The sequence below is a fragment of the Perissodus microlepis genome, chromosome 6, assembly GCF_051167445.1.
Source record: "Perissodus microlepis isolate ML-2025 ecotype Zambia chromosome 6, ASM5116744v1, whole genome shotgun sequence".
In the NCBI taxonomy this organism is placed as follows: domain Eukaryota; kingdom Metazoa; phylum Chordata; class Actinopteri; order Cichliformes; family Cichlidae; genus Perissodus; species Perissodus microlepis.
The window spans coordinates 16,923,308-16,936,827 of record NC_140466.1 but is presented as its reverse complement, the minus strand read 5'-3'; positions in this window follow the sequence as shown (position 1 = coordinate 16,936,827).

Genomic DNA, 13,520 nt, shown 5'->3' with positions numbered 1-13,520 from the left:
TTTTTTAGCTCTCACTCTGGCCTGATGACAAGAGTAGAAATTTCATATTCAAGGTTGTTTTGTGTGTTCAGTCACAGTTAATTACTTTGTTTTCTTAGATGAGCATTACTTAAAAAAGAGAGATTAAATATTTAAACATCAGTGTAGTAACTTTTAAATATTAACTACTGTTTTAAAATGAAGCATACTCATCATAGCAACAAATCATTTACTCAGCATCATTTACTCAAATGAACCATTCGAGCACAATCAGACATGAATACGTCTGGATTTAATGAACCGGCATCACTTTCACTCCATCCCATTTGCAGTCCTTGAAAAATGAAAATACAGCCTCTATGAATTTCAAGTTTTCCTGTATCGTGCGATAATAAAAAAAAATGTGGTCAATGCTTCTACGGGATTTTAAAGGGGAAGCAGCAGCCAGGCATTAATAATCAAATGTAGCTGATTAACTGATCATCAGCAAGTGCGACCAAGCGAGTGTTTATTAACACAACACCACAATTTTCCTAGGAGTGGATGTCTGAGCAATATTCAGAGATGAATATGATATGATCGATCAATCAATCAATCAAGGCTTTATTCGCCACGTGAAATAGGACCCCCCACCCAACCTTACACATACAACACAGACATCACATGGGGATACAGGTCGGAGATCGGTAGCGTTACAGAAAAAACCCCACTGAAATATACACTACAATGGGAAAGTACAAGAGGAAAAAAAGAGACCTCTACTCATGCTGGGCTCCTGGGAGGACAGCATGAGAACAGGAAACAAAAAAACTCCTCTGCACAAAAAAGCACATAAATGTCCACAGCACAACATTATGGAACACGTGACAAGCCACAGGGTCGGGTGGGGGGTGAGGAATAATCCGAAGCAAACACAGCAGCCATCCTGCCCAGCGCTACCATTCCAGCGCGGGCTCAGACCCGCCGTGTTCCCAGGAGGGAACAAGCATCGAAGGCGTTTGGAAAGGGAGGGGGGATGAGTGTGTGCATATCAGTGTATATGTATGTGTGTGTGTGTCCAGAGTTCAGCTGAGACAGTGTCCTTCGCCCTGCTAGGCTAAGTAAACAGTCTTCCAGCCAACCCAGGTGGCCTTGCATGGAATGGGAAGGAACAGACTAAACACAGTCGTTATCAGGGTGTTTTTGTTCGGCTCCAGCCTTGCGACCGCAGCTGGCGCCGAAAGGGTATCCGCATGAAGTGATGGTGCTTTTTACTTTAGTGCGAACAGCTCATATGAATTTCAAAGCAGTTCTAACAGTCCAACACTGGTCTCTCAATCTCCCGTTGGAGAGCCATGAGCTTCTCCATGATGTTATCAAACTTGCGCTCTGTGATGTTGTCATCCTTGTGTTCAAAGAGCCGATTCTGAGAACTCACGACCACAGTGAGCCTCTCAAGATGTAATCCAATTTGCGCTCAGAGATGTTATTCCGAGTATTCACGGCAGCCGTAAGCTTCTCCAAGATCTTATCCGTGCTGCACTCAATGAGCCCATTTTGAGAAACTCACGCCTCTTCACATCGTTTCAATCCCAGCGGGCAGCCTTGTGGGGGTTTGAACAGCCGGTTCTGCTTTCTTAATTCTTCGATAAGTCAGGGCCAAGCCAGTTCCGATCAGCCAGAACCCTGTTATCATGGTTCCAAATAGGTAGCTATCTTCAGCACTCAGGCTCACCCAAGCCCAAACTTCTCGTTGAGAAAAGGGTGACAATTGCACTTAGGGACCAGTTGATCAAATCCATAATTCCTCTTTTAGGTTTTAGAGAACAGACTGTGAGAGAGTGTTCCAGGGAAAAGTAATACAAAAAACACGAGACTAGACAAGGACATAAGAGGCTAAGCAGGGAAGCTAAGGGAGAGGAGGAGGAGGAGAAGAGAAAAGTGCGACCGCCTTCGTCAAGAGCAAGAGCAGACCTGACATCCTGTTGATTTTTGGTACTCTGCTATCACGTGTACATTGTATTTGGTTTTGATTCCCATTCCAAGTCTTCCCGATTAGTTCCAGCTGTGTTTCCCATCGTCCTAATTACCTTATATGTGTTTATAGCCCTTATTTCCCCTTAGTTTTTTGTCGTATCATCCTGTTCCTGTACTGTTACTGCTCCCGTCGTCTCGTTTTTCTCATGGGCCAGGTTTCCATCTATAACATGTGACATCAGCCTATGAATCTGCATTTGGGGTCCTCCATCACTAAACCTGACATGCAGTTGCTTTTTTGCAGACATATTCACACAAACATGCACACACGTGTTTCTGCAACTTCTCTTCTTCTGTTTCTTTTTTAAATTCTAACTTTAAATTCATAAATAAGTTTGAACTTTCAGGCTCAACAAAGATGATATTCCATATATATATTACATAATTATTATTTCAATGGGATGAAGCAGAATAAAGGCTTAGTATAGACAAAAATTTAGAGATTAATCTCAGCTTCTAACAGGTTACAGATTTTTTGCAGGTTAGTTTTGTTGTATTAAAGCTGATCATGCTGTCAGATGTCTCTGTGAACATTAAAACAGCTAGAATAGTTTCCTCTTTTAGAAAAGCAGTTTTAAGCTATTCTTTCATTGCTTCACAACACAAGCTTCTCCTTCCTTCATCGAATTATTGATGGAAGTCTTATTTGAAATCTAGTTTCCTGTTTTTGGCACGTTGTTTCTCTTACTCGATTGCACTTTGGAGCCTTGTTCTGAAAAATGTGGCACAAATTTGATAATTTATCATCACTATTGTTTGACATTATTCTGGATTATTCCTCCTCTGTAACACTACAGAATTGCATTATCAGTCACATCATGTTTCTACGGCAACTTCGTCCTGTTTCCATCCTCGATTCAATGCTTCTGCACGACTCTGGTGCTGTAAATGAAGACTGCATCCACTTCAAACAGCAGAGTTCACGCTGGATAATCGCTTCAAATTAAAAACACAGCGGCGATTCTTCAGACCAACATTTGCTTCTTTTACACGTGAACATATTGCAGTGCAGCATCTGCTCTGATAGCACAAGACAATCTGGATAGAAATAAGGAGGTATCAGCTGCATCAAAGGCTTCTGACAGACTGATGAGAAACCATCACATCAGGATGTGGTGCAATGTCCAAAGCAGACAGCGAGTAATTTACAGGCAGTGATGTGATAAGCCTCCTAAGCCCGAGTGAAAAGAGCCTCACACAAAAAACTGGAAATGGATCCTGTAAGTTGAACGTTAGTTGGTGATGCGAGATGTTTCCAGCAAACGACAGGCTTCAGAGACGACGCTGCAGTCATTCATTATCGAGTCTGCACTTTGGAGTGACAGAGTACGGGCGGATTTTCACACCTGGGAAGATGGAAAAAGGAAGATGGACGTGTCTGAGTGCATAAAAGGAATTCAGTGTTCTTTAAATTCAATTTATTTTAGAAGGTGTGGGGAAATTGAAAGTAATTATTCATATTTGACATAGAAAAAGAAAATCGGGAGGTAAAAAAAACATCTATCCTGTGCCTTCTCTGGATCATGCTTTGGAAAAAAGAAACACAGGAAATATAACATTAGGTGCAGATTAGTAAGGTAGCTTCAGAGGAGGTTGTAGGCAGAAGCAGCTACAGATGTACGCATGTAGATGTTGCATGTTAGATGCATCTCTGCAGCTTCCATCTTCCTTAAAAAGTAGTCTTTGTTTTAAGCTGATTTAATAATATTCTGACATGAAATGTAGCCACCACTGGCTGAACACACTGCCTGCTTTTGTAGCAGGAAGTGATTTTTGATACTATTGATAGTGATTTTTGTTAGTCTGAGACAGTAATCATCGATATATTTGAATAAGCCTTATTAATATCCTCAAATGATTCACAGTTCAAAATAATCCTTATTTATCTTATACTGAGCCTTGGTGACAAGAGCAGATTTAGCTCTTCTGCCTTTTAGCCAATGAAACCTAAAATACGAAGAAATTAAATATCAATTTGCAAGCATGAGTTTTAATCTATATAATTTTTTGCTAAACAAACAAAAAGAAAAAAGAGGGTTAAGAATGAAAAAAAAATACACTCATGGCAACACCCCCCTTTAGCCAGTCTTCTTCTGATTGGCTGCTACTTGCAAACAAACAGGTGGGAGGGAGAGAGCTGTATGCCTGAGATGAGTACATGAAAGACGTCTGCTCTCACTCACATCATACAGAGACAAGGGTAAAAGGAACAAAGTCTCTAAAGGAGTCTGAAGTCAGCGCTGACGACTCACAGGATTACTTGCATGTATTAAAATTAAATTCATTATTTAAAGCCTTGACCTTTATGCCATTATAAATATATGACAGAAACTTGGGAAAAGCACAGGTCCCCTTTAACTTTTGAAAAAGCTGAGGTGCTCCCATCGTTTTTGACTCAGCTCCTGGGAGAAATGAGGCTTTAACTCTTGTTTATTCCCAGTGTTGTTAATGTGGGCAAGCCAGTTTGGAAACAAGTAAACTAAATGTCACCGCAAAGGTACAAGTTTTTCTTTTCACATCCAGTTTGTGAAAGAACCCATAAAGTTCAGCGTTACTGTTGCCCCAAACAGAAATCCCCTGCATTAACATCCTCCAAAGTGACGTGTCGTTAATGATGTAAAACATTAACCTTTAGGCTAAAGAAGCAGCTCCTCGTTCACTCACCGCAGAAAAAAATGATGCTTTTCACCACCGAGGCCCATTACTATAAAATTATGCAAAAACACTGCAGTACAAATGCTGCATTTCTTCGTGAAGTGCCAGCTCATTAGTCTGTACTCCCATTAGAGTGTTTTTTCTGCATATTTAATGCTGGAGCTCTTTAAGGTGAAGTTGTTTTACCTGTTCAGTATCTTTTATATTATTTGTGAGCTAAAGGAGATTATTTGAATACACGCCGCAGTCGAATCAAAAGGCACCTGAACTGTGAGGAGAAGCGGGAGGCTTACACGATAACCGAATTCATAAAAGCTTCATGTTTAATGTATTGAATCATATAAATGAATGTGTTGTTTATCTGTAAAACTTGGTGTGAATTGGCTAAAGTTGTCATAAAAGTTGTCTCTAAGATGTGAAACATCACTAAAAGTAATATATGAGAGAGATTGGGGTGTTAGATAGTGATAAAAGGATCTTAATAACTTCGTTACAAGATAATCTGTACAGCATTGCTCATACAGAATTTTTTATTTGTATATTAACAAGAGATCCACTTAGAAGACGAGATGAAAGCAGGAGGAGACAAGACTAAAAGACTAAATGATTTTGGATTTTTGGATACTGTTTTATGCAAAAAGGGGTGAAGAATGCCAAACTTATTTCGAGCTTTCTGGAAACAGAAACCTTTGGGTCAACAAAGGCTCGTTCCATGTCAATTAATCAGATAAAAAAAAATCTGGCTGTCACAGATTTACCTGAAAAAGGGAGAGAAACTAGCATCAGGAGAAAAATGCACTCCTTAATATGAGCTGTACCACAGTTCACATCCCCGCTGTCATTGGTTTCATTTACCTTCGTGTTTGATCATTTAAAAATTCCATTATCTACAAATCTACTTGAGCTAGATTTCTGATGTTTGAGGATGAATATCCGGTACTATAACTAGATGAATACTGACTGTGGCCTCAGGTTAAAGTCTTGAAATCTCTAGAATATTTGGATGTCCGATCTCGGCAGGTTTGGAGGCCTATAGAAATCCCAGCTTCACAGGTACGGGGCTGATATTTTATTTACAGTTTCTCACATAAAAGGCAGGTCAGGTGAATAATTTCACAGATATTAAAGCTTGAATATTAAGAAAAGGAAAACACATTTTCAGCCAACTTCAGTGTGATTTTCCAGTGATATGACACAATGCACCTAATCCAAATGAACTTTTTTCAGAAAGAGGAAGCTCCTGTTAATATTACATCCAAAATTCATGATGGAGTTCTCTCAGATTTTCTCAATGTGAATTTCTGAAACAGTCATTCATGTACGGGAGCCAAAGATTGTCTGAGAAGCAGAGCAAGATGTTTAAATTCAATTTATGCACCGTCATCATCCACGATGAAGGATCGTGCTTTGAGCCTGAGCAGATATTTACCCTAAAAAACCTGAACGATCTTCTGAGGCTCAAGCTTTCCAGATAAAGGAAAATATTAAATGGCCCTTCAAAAATATGATGCTAGAAAAACTTCTGAAAAACACCCTGACTTTCAACCCTTGGAATACTTTTTGGAGAAAATGAAGGTTAACGCTAACCATCTGTGGTGACACACACTGACCTCTGACCTTCCTTTGTTCCCCCACAGTCAGTACTTCTGTACCTGAACTGTGAGCGGTCATTTTGGATCACGTGGCAAAATTTTAATTACCCCTTGTGGATAAATAAGTGTTTTTTTTTTTAATTTTCAACCAGTTACAAGAAAAGATTTTGACCTGCAAGAGCTGGAAAAAACACCAAACATTTGTCATGTTCACAGAAAAAGAGCTTTATGTTGGATTTTTATTGCTTTGTCCTGCATCAACACTGTGCCCATAAACAGGCGTCGACAACAGCAGCAAAAGCATCTGACTTGACAGTTAAATGGCTCGAATAAGGAGGCGGTGTTTCGCGGTAATTTGTAACAGGAACACATCTTTTATCAGCTCCAAATGTGTCGCAGGCAGAAGCACAAACAGACAAAGGCTGCTTAATTCTGCTGCTGATGCAAGCTCACACAGCGCAATACAAGGAGATGTGGAAGTGTTGTCACAGCTCGGCTCCCGAGCCCAGGCAAAAATAGAAAGAGCACGACAGCTGACGGTTATTACCGACTTTTATTGTAGCTAATTAACAGAAAGAAAGAGAGCCAACTGAACCATGAAGTGCGCTCATCAGCGGTGTTGGATGCAGGTGTGTGTGAAAAGTGAGAAGCATTGCCAGATCTTCACCAAACTCACAAAGAGTGCACAAAGAGGAGGCTCTTTTCTTGCTCTAATTTGTGCCTCCTTGTCTTCTCCGCCCTCCTGGCTGAGACCCGGAAATCAATTTCAATGCACCATCTTGGAGGGTGACTCAACTCCTAAAAGGCATCGTGGGGAGAGAGGAGGCTTTTTTGGGAGACACATGAAAGCTGGAATTCACATCTTGTACATTACTTTTTTAACAAACTTTTCTGCTCTCAGGTGTTTCTGTGTTTTTGAAACACTGGAGGTCTCGTCTCGTGACACTGCAAAAACATCACGAGCATCTGGGGTCATGAGCTCAGACGCTCAAAACGATTCACGGTGCAGCTGTGTCATTCTTTCCTCGTATCCCTTCCTCACCTCCCTCACTTGCATTCCTGGTGGGATGGACTGAGAATTCATTTGTAATCTTGGAAATGAGAACAGGGGAGAAAGCGAGGCTGAGCTCTAAGCTCAGGTGCTTTTATCCTGGTGGTGCCACATCCAAATCAGCTGATAACCATGGCTTTGCTTAGAGAGACAGAGCTGTAATTAACTTCTGTTTACAGACTCTGTTAGAAAGCGGACATCTTAGAGTGTTTATTAAAATTGCTTGTTTGCTTTGGGGTTATTTTTCACCGATATGTTTTCTGTAAAGAAGAAACAAAACATTTTATTTTGTATTTTTACTTTGCCCTCTGATGGCTCTCAAATTGGCCATGCAAACCCATATTCCTCAGATATTTTAGTTCATGTTGATATATCATATTAGGGATGGAGTGATCAGATACAATGCTCAGTCTGTGGTTTAGTAGGTGGGGCCCAAAGAATGCCAAAAACATGTCACCCACACCATTACACCACTGGCAGCCTGAACTGCTGATACAAGGCCGAATGGATCGATGTTTTCACGTTGTTTGCGCCAAATTCTGATCTTACCATCCAAATGTTGAAACACGTTTTTCTGATCTTCTGATGTCCAGGTATGGTGAGCCTTGTTTAACTGCAGCCTCACTTTTATGTTATTAGCTGACAGAAGTGGCACCACAAGGCATTTTCACCCAGAAAGCTGCTGCTCACTGGATGGTTTCTCTTTTTTAGACCATTCTCCATAAATCCGAGAGATGCCTGTGTGGGAAAATCGCAGCAGATCGGCAGTTTCTGCAATTCCAGCCCTTCTTCACCAACAACCATGCCACGTTCAAGGTCACTGAAATCAGCTTTCTCATGCATTCTGATGCCCTGTTTGAACTTCAGTAGGTCGTCTTGATTATGTCGACATGCCTGAGGTCCTGCCAGGCGATTAGCTGGTTAGATATTTGTATTAACGAGCAGCCGAATAGGTGTGCCATTAGTTACAGTACAGCGATCATGCAAAACAACTAAACAGTAACTTGTAGCCTCAGCTGCACATGTTTGTGTTGCTCCAGCATCTCAATAAAGGAAATAAGTAGATTAAGAGAGAGGAGGTGGTGGATATGTTGAATTGTTCGAAAAAGTGAGAAGCAACTTAGAAAATTAATTCATGCAGCTCTGGCGAACATAAATCCTGCTCAGGAGAAACACATTCGGCAGAGAGATTATTTCTCAGTAACAGGAAAAGAGGAGCTAAAGACAAACCTCATATAACCCGAATTAGACCTCACTTTAAAACAACAGCCTGAAGAGAAATAAAGCATTTGGGTCAAAGGCCAACCATGCAGACCTCTTTATGATTCTCCTGTATGTAAAATGCATTTATTTATTTTTTTTAATGCCAGAAAAGAAAATGAAATGATGAAACAAAAACGTCTGATAGTATTGGAAAGTAAAGCTGATTTTTTTTAAATAATATGCCATATTTTAATCGATAAAAATTCACACTATTGGAGCACAAACACTATAAGACTCATCTTTATTACTGGATGAAGTGATAGATTAGTCATTTAGATGCAGAAACATTAAAAAGAGTCATTTGATAAGCATTAACATTTAACCAGAGCTGCAGCCAAACTAAAAGACCTCACATTAGTTCCATGCCGTGATCACAACCCCTGTCCTTCCAGTAAATCATCATTTAGCCATTCGGTCCCGTCATTTTGAGAGTTGTGAATCATTTAATAGAAATATTGAGATTTTTTTGTTTTTGTTTTAGCAGCCTTGTTGTGATGCACTAGGAGGAACGAGCATCCTACTGCCCTCCACTGAACACCACAAACCCTCAAAGCTCCAAAGTCTGTTTTTGAGGCTAATTTTAGCATTTTGCATGATTATGCCCTTTTTTTATCACGAGCCTCCACACCACACATCTTGTCCTACATAACCGAGATCACGTCTCAAAGACACAAAGTACTATTTAGAGGGTCATTAGGATTTTATTTGACTCCTCTCATGTGCTGAACTGTGCACAAGAAACAGGCTCCCGTTGTGTGAGCACAGTAAAAATGAAGGACACGCACGCATACATACAGACGCAAATTAATCTTTGGTCAAAGTATTTTCCTGCACTTTTTTTCCTGCTCCAGTCTCCTCTGAAAAGTCTGCTATCCCACGCTGCGAAAATGCCTTTCATTCACGGCTCTAACATCACCACATCAGACTAAAGATGCTCCGCAGATGATGCTCTTCAGATATCTCGTTAAGAGCTGTTATCGTGTGGCCCACCGCCTCTCCTTTTCTATTCAGCCCAGTGTTAGTATCCAAACATGTAGCCCAACAGCGATGAGTGTGCTTTAAAGTTGGTTTCGCCACAAAAAGGAAGGGGAAGAAAAATAAAAAAAAGCATTTATGGGAAGCACAGACGACAGTTCCAGTGGACAGTTTAATTTTTCTTTTTTTTTTTTAAACTTCGCTACAAAGACGTTCTTTGTCTGTTTGGACTTTTGTTTCTTTTCCAGCAGGGACAAGGCTAAAGGACCATCAGCACAACAAACAATAGGCCAAATTACTGGCTGTTCCACATATTTCAACCCCACTAACTACAGCATGTAGCTGTGGGTGTGCAAATCTCTGCAGACCCATCAGCAGTCCCAGCACCAAACTGGGACCTTCTGTGTGATCTGAGAGATCCACTCGAGAGGTTTTTATCTTCCAGCCTTTGTCTTTTCTCTATCATTAACTGGCACAGAGAATTCTAGCTTTACTGCCTATAAGCTCAATGAAGATGCATCGCATCTGTGGAGTCTAACGTCCTTCTGGTTGTTATACACAATTTTTATGTGTTTTTCTTTGACTTATTGTGTGTTCTTGTTCTTAGATGTTGTTGGAAATGTGGTGGGGAGAGGTTTTCCCTCATGACATAACAAGGAGAATATGAGAGACCGCGTGTGTGTACAAGTCTTGTTATTGCTTCTGTTCTGAAGGCTGTCGTCTCACAGGGAGTATTTACACTATTCAGCAGTTTGTTTCCTTCAGACTTCAACACATTTGAATAGATCCCAGATTAAAGACTCTAAAGTAGAAGCCTCGAGGTCACCCAAAGAGTCAGGTTGTCAAGTTAAGAGAAAAGAGGTCTTCTGTATTTGACCTCTTAAGCCTTGAACAAATCAGGGGCAATGTATGATAACGATGTGTGCATATGCTGCTAAACTTTTTTTGACTGCAAAGGTCGACAAGGACTAAGTTTTCTGGGGGTTAAATTATGGTTCGTATATAAAATGTTAGATGTGCTCATATTTGATTACATTCACTACAACTTTAAACAAATGTGGCATGTTCTGATGAATCCTGGTTGGTGGAGCTACAAGGACTGGTTACTTACTTCAGGTAGAGCCACTGTTCATCAGTTTGGTGTTGGTTACTTAAGTAAAATGAGCTTATGTTTTTAAAAAAGGTTCAAGTTATCAAATAGAGCTGTTTGCTCAAAGATGGCAGCTTGTGACCGTGAACCAAATGCTCACAGACCGACCCTGAAAGACCAGCAGCAGACTGGACTGCATCACTGTGAGTAAAATAAAAAACAGGCGAGAAGCAGGAAGCAGGACTGTTTCAGAGATCGGTGAGAATGACCAGATGCGAGTGAGCTCACAGGCAATTTGAAATCGGATCAGCAGGTATGGGTACGGATGATGACTGATAACAGAGGAAACCATTCATATGCTTGACGCCAAAGACAGGCAGGATTAAATTTGCAGAGGAAGACAGGATAACAAGCCCATAAAGCAAATGTCAAAGTCTGGGGCTTTTTGGGATCAATAAAGAAGCAGACATTTCAGTGGGATAATAATCCAAAGCAATGTCTGCGGAAGGAAAGGGAAAAAAAGCCTGCATTGGTCTTACCTGCACCAAATCCAAGAGAACACCTGTGGGATACCATGAAGAAAATGAACTGAGAACTTGGCTGACTGAAACATGGAGGAAATGCTCCCTCAGTTGTTTGTTACTATCATGTAGCTTCTTGTTTTATGTGGCTTCTTTTTTACTACAATACTTCTTACATAACTTTGCAGTACGCAGTAAAATGGCTCAATAAGCATTGTCACAGGATTACAAGGTAAGACTATAAATAAACCTCAGGCTACAGTTCCACGCACTGACACAGATTCCTGTCCTAGCGGGGAAACACCCCCCCCCCCCAAAAAACCCCACCAGCTCTCTCTTTTTTTTTGTCTTCAAATTTTAACATAAAACTGAAAACCAGCTCAGACAGCATGACATCGAAACTATTTTTTTTTTTTTTTTGGCAGACAGTTGTTCGGGGCTGGGGACTGCACAGCACTGTATCCTTTTGACGATAAAAATAAAAGTAATATCCGTATCTCCACCTCTTAGAAGTTGTAAGCCAATCGACCTGCACATGGCCTAAAGTCAGTTGATTGTTATGAAAATAAAGGCGCACGAATATAAGTTTAGAATCATTGTAATGTGAGAAATAACATACCTGTGACTAATGTGACTATTGAATTTAATATTACAAATACATGTAATCTGACTCCAAACCACAACTTTATATGGTGATAGAAAAGTAGTAGAATACAAAGCCCATGAAGAAAACCAACAGCAATGCCACTTCAACAGCAAAAACACACAAGTATGACAGCCAAACAAATCAGACAAAGGAAAAGAGGAAACAAAGGTTATAAATTAAGTAATCAAAGGAAGTAGAAACTCCAGGGTAACAAGACACAGCTGAAAGGAATCAAGAAAATAACAAGGGAAGTCCAACCAGTGGCAAGGCACAAGAGACAAATAACTAACAAAATAAACGAGGAAGTAACTAGACTGGGACTCATTTAACAGAGAGAAAGACTTGACAGGATACAAGAGGATACTTGAAAGATTGGATTAAAATAATACAAAAGAGATGGAAATATAAACAATTCTAAATCCCAGTGGTAAAAGTCTTTGCTTTTTATGTAGTAATTCCTGGCCTCCATGGTGACCTTTAATGTAAAAGTCATTAAAATACCAAATCTGCAGTCCAGAAGTGCTTGAACTTCCTCATAAAGTGCAGTAAAACGGTTCATATAATGACACTACAAATGAAATCACACCAAATTTGCCTCAATAATATTTGAAAAAAGAGGAAATAAAACCAAATCAGCCTAAAGAGATGCCTGTAAATAGATTTCAAACAGTTTCAAACAGTCTCGGTCAGGAACACCACAGACAGTAGGACGATTCATATTTGCAAGCAGGGTGAAAATGGGTTGCAAAGCAGCTTGCAGGTGTGCACAAAGTGTAAGCAAGCTCAAATGGCACAAATCATGCGTCCCCCTATTTGGGTTTTGCCAACTGAATGTGTAGGTGTAGGTGATGTGGGCTGGTATTGAGATCACATGATCTACAGGCATCGCAGCTTAGCTTGACTTCAGGCCATTTCCTAATTGATGCTTTGCTTAAATTTGCAACAGAGCAAAACACAACTCACAGCTTAAAATAAATTCTCCTCTACTTAACACGAGTCTTTGGTGGTGAGCAGAGGCCAGTGTGTGAGAATTCATCTGCAGTGCTGCAGGAGTGAATTTTCACACATCTTCAAAAGGCGGATTTCAAAGAACACTGAGATCAATTTTAGTTCCCCAAAGTCCTTCAGCGGCAACAAACAAATAAACCAGCAGAGATCTAAGCTTGTGTTAAAATTTTAATTTTGTTTGGATAAAACTATTCTTCAGCTCCATAAACTCGCACAGCCTCCGTGAGTCTTTCTACATACACAATAGAATAACTCTAATCCCAAACCTAACTCATGTACTCATTAAAATTACAGGTATAAACAGATTTCAACAAATATTTGTCTTATTATTTGATGATTGAATTAAAGATAATCAGGATAGCGGTTTCTATGTACTAATACAATAAAATACTGTGCAAAAGTCTTGAGCCACCCCTCATTTCATTTCTATTTTACTTCCAAGCAGCCAGAGTTTCTCGTAATCTTCAAAGTGATCTTGAGTAACAGTTCCCCAGGGCTCCTAAAGCTCCAGCTTCTTTTTCACATATTTTCAGTCGATACAAGTGGAGAACAAAAGAAGTAGCAGATGAATCTCAAATATCCAAAAGTTGATTCTGTTCATCTGGACGTAGCGTTTTCAGTGGGAGAAACGTTTTGTCACTCATCCAAGTGACTTCTTCAGTCTCAGCTGACTGCAGGTTTCCCCAATCTTATAAACAGTACATTTGCATAATGGCTGATAAAC